Source organism: Dromaius novaehollandiae, chromosome 11 (genome assembly GCF_036370855.1).
Source record: "Dromaius novaehollandiae isolate bDroNov1 chromosome 11, bDroNov1.hap1, whole genome shotgun sequence".
Taxonomy (NCBI): Eukaryota; Metazoa; Chordata; class Aves; order Casuariiformes; family Dromaiidae; genus Dromaius; species Dromaius novaehollandiae.
The window spans coordinates 27,196,094-27,204,225 of NC_088108.1; the positions used below are offsets into that span (position 1 = coordinate 27,196,094).

The 8,132-nt window shown below is 42.5% G+C and overlaps 1 protein-coding gene across 1 annotated transcript in view; it reads right to left on the bottom strand.

Annotated features, from left to right (window-relative positions):
• LOC112980808 (G-protein coupled receptor 83-like) overlaps positions 1 to 8,023 on the bottom strand; it is a 38,395-nt gene extending 30,372 nt beyond the window's left edge. The window contains exons 1-4 of the mRNA XM_064518497.1: positions 6,109 to 8,023; positions 1,719 to 1,846; positions 569 to 687; positions 56 to 185 (exon numbers count right to left, since the gene is read on the bottom strand). The gene's annotated coding sequence lies outside the window, so the exon portion shown is untranslated. The remainder of the gene's footprint in view (positions 1 to 55; positions 186 to 568; positions 688 to 1,718; positions 1,847 to 6,108) is intronic.
• Between the last annotated feature and the right edge of the window lie 109 nt (positions 8,024 to 8,132).

Genomic DNA, 8,132 nt, shown 5'->3' on the forward strand with positions numbered 1-8,132 from the left:
TAAGCATTGTTTTAACCAAACTGGTGCCCTTGGGCAATTCTACTCATTGTATTACCATGGTTGAGCAGAATCATTCAGGACTCCTTTCCTCACATCTCCTCCACTTCGAGGTGAGCCTTGTCACTGGCCTTCATGCTTTTAACGTGATCAGACACCGTGACTTATCTTCACAGTGATCTGAGTTTCTGAAAGAGGGGAAATAAGTAGCCTTGTCTTATATCCTGAATCATTGTTGACAATGATTGGATACGATGATGAACGATCACCCTTCCGGGAATTTGTTGGCTGATGAAACATTGCAATCAGTTTTATCAAACCTTTATAAAGCTTCACCTAAAGGAAATCACATAATCCAGCCTTAAAACCAAAAGCGGATTTCCCAGAAGGATCCTTATAAGACAACAGCAAAACCTGGTATTTATTACACCTACAATTTGAAATTTCACACTGAACCTTCCAGCCTCTGAATCCCACTCACTCTAGGAAGAGAATAGCACCCACGAGAGAGCCATTTCTGAGCTATGAATCTGGAATATCATTAAAAGCATAATAATCATGACAATGATACCTTGAGCTAATTCATCATACACAGGGCTTCTCAGACTGGCCATTAGCTTTTCCAAAGGATCCTGGCTAGCTCTTCCAGCCTAATTCATGAAACATCTCCAAGCTGAAGATCTCTGAGGGCTGCAGAGAAAAAACCAAGAGCCATGAGCTATTCCCTCACATAAAGCTTGCAACCATGTCTTTAGATAGAGTACAGGTGTAGAAGGAAGTGGATGGAGAAGGACTGGGCTCAGAAGGAACTGGAAGCCATTGTGCTAAAAGTCGCACCTTTGCTTCATGGTGTGCCTGAGCAGCAGGAGACGAGAAAGGTTTCTGCTTGGGTATCAGGACTCACAATGAAAGCTGTAAGATACTACAGTGGTCCCTGTGCTAACATATTTAGTTTTTTTCCAAGATATTTTTTCTCCTTTTGGGGGGATTTATTTATTTCTGCACTTTCCAGAAAGCTATTCTGATTTTGTATCAACAGCTGCAGAAAGAGGAAAACCCCAAAATTAAGTCACTGTAGGTTCTAGTCCTGGCCTAAACAGTTTACTACCTCTTTGACCTTGAGCAAGTCATGTATTTGATCCCTAGGCTAATTTTCAGGTATGAAAAGAAACTGTACTTGTGTTCACAGTTTATTTTGATTGCTAGCACTTTGTAATAATACATATTCTTACTCTGTAAGTTACAAGTGACAGTAGGGATTGGCTAAATATCCTGGAAGGCAAAGGAATAGGAGCTGTCAGAAAGAACTTGTGTGAAGACTTTATTGGTATCTATTTTTTGAAACATCAATTTGTTGCACCTTGTTAAAAATTAAGTGAAACACTGATAGCATCAAAACATTTGGAAACTGATGCAGGATGAGAGATTCCCCACTGGACATGGGATTGGGAGAAGCTCAAAGGACAATAAGGACTCCCCTTGTGTGGTTATACAACTGTTTCAATAAGATGTTGTGCATATGTGAATTGGGCTGGTGCAAAATATGCATGTGTAAAAACATCGGTGCACACATTTGACACAATGTTAAACATTTAGGAGAAAGTGGAGATTAAATGAAAGAACTCTCCCTAATAATAGTTTCTTTTGTACTGAAAAACAGAAGCAGAAAGGAAGGTTTCTGAGGTTGCATGCTAATTGTTACCTATTTATTGTATACTCACAAAATATTGATGAAATAAGGCCAAAGAATATGAAGCTCATTACACTCAGTAGGTAAGTCAGGACATGGCAGTACTTTCACTTAAATGTAATTCAGCTCACAAGTCACCTGTTTTCAAAGCCAATGTTCCTGTTTAAATTTGTTAAAAATAAAAAAAACAGTGTGAGTCTAAATTGGACTAGTCACAATCCCTCTGCTCAGTTTTGTTCAATATATTTTCTTTAACTTTTGAAAAGTCAGCTCAAGTTTAAGTCGAAATCATTCAATCCACTATCTCCCATCTGTGGCAACAGCAGAGTTCTAGAAAATTGTTTACATGTAAGCACCCAATTTGGATTGACTGAAGTTACAAGAGGGCACACAGTCACAGCACTGCTCCAGCAGCCTCTCCAGTACATTGTGTTTAACTTATGACCTGTCCATATTTTGCATTAAGTGGAGAAGAAACCTCTTTACCGATACAGTAAACCTGTGCATTTCCTGTGGCACAACTGCCATTTTGGACACAGCCTTTTGCAGAAGGGATGCACACATACACTGACATGCAACCACATTTTCTAGGGGTCCTGAGTTTTGCCATATTCTTGTTTTTCTCTCAAAGCAAATCAGCTTGACTTGAAGCAAAAGGCTGCTCTTTGCTTACCTCTGGAATGCAAGCTTTCATTTAAAGAAAATAACCCCTTAAATACAGAAAAAAAGGGTTAGATAGGAAGCCCATGTGGGCAGGGTTTTCTTTTTAATGACAGATTGAAAAACTTTCCACTATCCTTCTGTACAGAAAGGTAAGATGCATTTTCTTTACTATTCTTGATGATACTGAATAACAGAATTTTTTCCTCTTATGCCCAGCTCTGGGGCAGATTAAGCATGATCAGCAGCAGCAGTATCACACCTATTTAACTGTCCCTTACACAAGAGACTTTTTGCCTGCATCTTCTCCCAACAGACCAACTTATTCTTTTACTCTTCATCTATGGCTCATTGGGGGATAGGTGACATTTCTTTCTTCCCCGCTGGTTTAAAGAACATGGCATTAAGCCCATCTTCTCAAGAAAACCTGAGGATATGAAGTATACAAAGAATGCCTGTTGAGTAATAGATTTACTTTTCCCAAAATAGGTGCAAATTAAACAAATTGATTTCCAAGACAGGTTGTAACCAAATTTAAACACCATAAATGGTAATTTCCAGTAAAAGTTGTTTCATCAACCACCTGTCCAGACCTGCCGTTCTCTTATCACCAGAATAGCCTATGACTAAATTAATCATTTGTTTTTGAGACCAATGCTTTGGAAAGTTTGGTATCTCACATATGCATATTGCTTCTCTGTTTTCCCCTTCCCTCCACTGTTCATCCTTCTTCTCTCTTGGGCTTTACTTAGCAAGAAAAGAGTTCAGATGCTTCTGTGGTCAATTTGGATGTTGTGCTGCCCCACACAATCTATTCCCAAATTCTACCAAGTTCTTTCAAAAGTAGCTTCTCCATTAATGATGAGGTATGAATAGTAAACAGACAGGCTAAGAGCAATTTAGGATCAATAAAATCAGCTTGAATAAGGGAAGAACTAGCATGCAGAACTCAAATGCTCAAAGGAGTTGACCCAGACAAATAACCACCCCAATTTAATGTCACCATACTAATGTTCAGTCAATTATGGTCTTCAACAAACTCTGCCCAGCCATCATACTTCGTTGATGCAGCTTTGTTCCAAGGAGGCCAGCACGCATTTTGATGGAGCAGAGCCCCATGCTTCACAACAGTTTTACTGTGCTTATTCCACCTCACAGAATGATCCCAGAATGCTTCATTCTGTTTATACTGGTTCGCAGCTAGAGATTACAAGAAATTTCTTTGAATCAAAGCTATGAAAAACATGAGCTTCATTTAAACTCAGTAGCAGAAGGCCTTTTTTAATATGGGGAGTCCCTGTGTACACATCCAAGAAAGCGCATCCACTTCATAGTATTGACAGACAGATCACCCAAAACTGGACAGTTTGGTGATTACACCAAGCCCTCACTTGGAGCAAAAAGGACAGCAAGAGCAGACAGCATGGATACAGAATCGGTAAGAAAACACCCCTTTTGAATTCAGTGAAAAGAGCCCCACACAACAAAGCATAACTCAGGTTGGCTTGAAGAGACCCAGACTACTGTACAAAAGGGAAAGACAGTACAGGTATTTTCTGTTTGCCTGAACAGCTGCAGCAATGAATATTCATTTAGGCATCAAGCGCTGTTTGTATGCCAATAGTTTAAACTACCTCCTGAAACAAAGGCTGTGCCAGTCAACAACAAAAGACACAAGCTTTGCCAAACCTTGTGCACCCAGTTATGTATAGAAACCTGGCTCTGCCATGCAGGACCAAGCCCTGGGTGCTGCAGACTTCTGCAAGGGCTGAAAGCACTTTACAAACAGCCTGAAGAGCTTGAAAAGAGCTGCCAATACAACAGCACTGCAAGCGCAGCACCCTGCGCAGCTCCTCCAGAGGCCTCTGCAGCTGCTTTATCTGTTCAGCCTGGCAGGAGACCCCTCAGCGTCCTGTGACCCTTCCTGTGCAGAGAGCACCAACCCCTTTCATTTGCTAGATGTCCTCCAAATCTGATCTCCCAAGGAAGATCCAGAAGAGCTTGGAAAACCTCAAGGGAGCAGCAAGAAGAAAGGTATTTTCTGAGCTATCATTATTCTGGTGACTTAATTACAGTGCGGGAGGGAGCAATGATCTTGGTCAGTGGTTTCTTCTACTGCCGCTCTTTAACCAACAATTCTTGTTATCATCCTCCCTTGCCAGTGAATTTCATCTTTTTCCAGTTCAGCTTTCCTGGTCAGTGGTGCTCTCATTTAATCCTAATGCACTGTCAGTTTAAAACTCCTCTCCATTCTCTCAGTCTGCACAGACAGTAACTACGTCTCTTGAACTTCCCGTTGAAGAGCAAGAGAAGAGCACTAGGACAACTTTAAGAATGGAAATGCAATTTCAAGAGCATTTTGTAAAGTCCTCTGCTGGCAAGTGGAAGTTTGACAGGGAATAAACTGAAGGCCAACTTTTACTCAGATCCAACCTCTGACTGTGATCTTGCAGATTGTCTTGTTTTGGCAGCCACTGTGCTCGAATTTCTTTCCCCAGGCAGTACACATGCACGTGGCTCAGGACCTCTGCTGTAATTTGCTGTGCCAACAAAATTATAATCATTGTAAACAGTCCAGTAGTGATTATACTTCACAAAGCAAGCTGCATGTTAAGCCACACGTTATACAATTCAGAACCAGAGAAGCTATGACACCTGAAAAGCATTAAAATTTTTCCTCTGACAATTACCAGTGTTAGTTTTTTATGGTGTGCCTCAGGTTAATTTGGCATTAACTTTCGTGTTGGGGGCAGGGGGAAATCAAGATAGCATTTTGTGTTTCCGTGTGCAAGTCCAAAAGGCACCCTACTTGCCTAGCTTTCACGTTTGTACCATTAGTAGGTGTATAAAAGAATTTGTCAGCTGGGAACGCCGGCCCTGGCACTGACATGGAATAGGGATGCAATTGTCTACCTGTCGAAGTAACGTCGTGTTGATTACGCCCACTGCTGAGCAGCTTCACAGCACTAATAAAGGGCTTTTCATTCCATCCTGCGGCAAGCATCCAGCTGCTGCCATGTAAATGAATAACTCAGTTCTGCAGTCATTTAAGACAACCTGGAAAACTGTGAGTAACCTGAAATGGGCAAGTAGTCATCTAGGTAAGTGTCTAGAAAGCTTAGCAAGTCTAATTGGAGCCTAAGGGTAATATTAAAACTTCAGACAAAGAACACTCACTTAAGTGAATATAACAGGAAATAAAAGCTTCTTCTTGTTTCTCTCATGCAAAACTTGAGACCAGTTCATTCATGAAAGTAAAACTGTCCTAAACTCATAATGGCAGCATGGGCCAGACTTTTTTTTTTTAATAAAAGGTTTCCTATAGCATCAAATAATCCAAAAGCATGGATACGTGTATTTCTCTCCCTCTGCCCCCATGAGCTGAGCCATTCTAATAGATCACATGAGCACTTCTAATCCTTTTCACTGTGTATTATCTTGAACCACTACAGAACAGTTTGAGCTGAACTAGTTTATTTTGCAATGGCTGAGTCAGTCAGTGGGAAAACTTATGTGATCTACTGCCTCAGCTCAGCATGGGAGCTTAAACCTCTATTACTATTTCCAGAAAGATCACGCCTGTAGGTCACGGTAGGTTGTTCTTTGGGTTTAACCACTGGTCCCATCCAGGACACTTTGTGGACACACCAACATATGGTCCACACGATTAAAGAAGGCTAGAAAGAGACAAACACATAAAAATGCTGTGAGAGCAGTGCACTAAGAGCTGAGAAACCATTAAATGCTAGATTTAGCCTAACCTGTGCAGGAGCAGAGAGAAAAGCAGAATACCATCCCAGTGTCCACCTGTGGAGCAGCAGTGTGCAGACTCTGATCGTGCCCCGCTGGTTCCCTTCTTAAGAAGGTGACTCCTTGGTGGCCATATGTGCATCAGGGATAATCACTGACAAGGTCCTGTGGGATGCTCAGACAGAAGGCTTGCTGCCAAAGCAAACAAACATTTGCTCACAGGTTCCAGCTCACAGTTACCAGAACTGTGAAACATCTTTCCTCCTCCACATACTCCCACTGGCTGGTATAGCCAACTTCTGATGAGATGCAGTTGTGAAGCTATTGATACACTGTCCTCTGTTACAGTCTGTTGCAACAGAAAGTTTCAGCAAAATGATCAGTTTTGTCCACAGTATTTCCATAGAGTTTTCTGTTTGGGGTGCAATTCCTCAGCGGACACAGTCCTCTCCAACACAGCCACTCAGCTGAGGCCTCCAGGTTGTGTCTTCAAGAGTACTTCAACTACCAAAGCTGGAGAAGAAGTCTCTCTTGATTCATGTTCCACTTGGCCCAAACAACAGTGTTATATTGGAGGAACTTTGAGAGCCTGCTCTTTAAAGGATTTGTACAAATTTAAGAGATCCAGTTCTAGTCCCTATGTCTTCCTGTTACTGAATCAGTACTGAAACCCAGGCTTGCTGTATTCCAGCTTAGCACCCTAGTTACCAACGGAGGAACTGAAGGAGGATGAGTTTTCCTCTTTCTCGAAGAATACATTTAAAATGACTCCCTTACCTCAATGTCAGCTGAGAATTTTTTTTTTTATTTCGTTCTCCTCCCCCCACCCCAAACCAGAGGAAGGGGAAAAAAAGTTTCCTGCCCAATTCTTAGTCCTGATGACACAGCTTCCAAAATTCACCCAGAGGTGTAGAGCTTGATCTCTGGTTTGCAACAGCAGCTGAACCAGGGCTGACGATGAGCAAAGAGCACCCATGTTCAGAGCATTCAACAGCCCTCCAGCTCCTCGCCAGGCTTAATGAAGTCTAATGAAAGGAAAATGATGAGCTTTCTCCCCACTACCAAAGGAAGAGGCAGCTAGAAATATGCACGGACCCAATATGAATTGAACATGATTAAGTACGTTATAACTGTTGCTGTGAATAAAACAGAGCTGATACATCAAAAGAGCCTACAGCACTCCCCTGTCGTTACAGCCATTTAGCTGGCTCTGCTTTAATTGCCTTTGAAAGCCATGCAGAAAGGATTTCTTTTCTGCGCTCTACAATTTAAAACCAGAGACTGAAATATAAAAGCACTAACCTGCATCCATTTAGATAATGGGATTCAGTGGGACAGACAGGAAAACAGGTATTTTATCAGGAAATGCTTGGTGCCTGACGTACAGGGCAATGAACGTGATGTGTATGGCCACAGCCGCATATGGAGGATCATCGCCGTTGCCTGAGGAAAGGGCTTCAGAGCTCCAGGTTTAGTCATGGGCTACACAGGGCACCCCCAGGACAGGGGCTCTTGGCAGGCACCTGTAACGGAGACTGACGGTGGCAGGAGGGTGCTGGGTCCTGACCCAGAGGAACCCCGGCGGCTGGAAGGAGACAGCGTTGCACCGTCCCCCTCCTGACGCTGAGCAGGACAGGAGTCTTCTGGCTCCCCCAGCACTCAGCTCCTTTCTCCTGCGGGGACAGTGATTAGCAGCAGAAGGTTCAGTAGACAGCAATGCTCCACGAGCATTTAAGACAGGCCTCTCCATCTCTAATGCTTTTATTTCTGTGCTGTCTAAAAGGCAAGGGCCCCCCTTTACATTCCTTCTTTACTGCAAGAATTCCCTTATCTCAGGCCTGCACTACCACATGCTTCAATGACTACAGGCAAACTTGCTCTATGCTATTAAATTACACTGGCACTCTAGCTCTCTCTCCCTTCACAGTTGTCAAATTTACCAGGAGAAAACTGCAATTGTACCATTGGGGGAAGAACTCCATGTTTTTTTCTGCCCCAAGCATAAACTCACCTCTCACATGATTGAGTCTTTGGC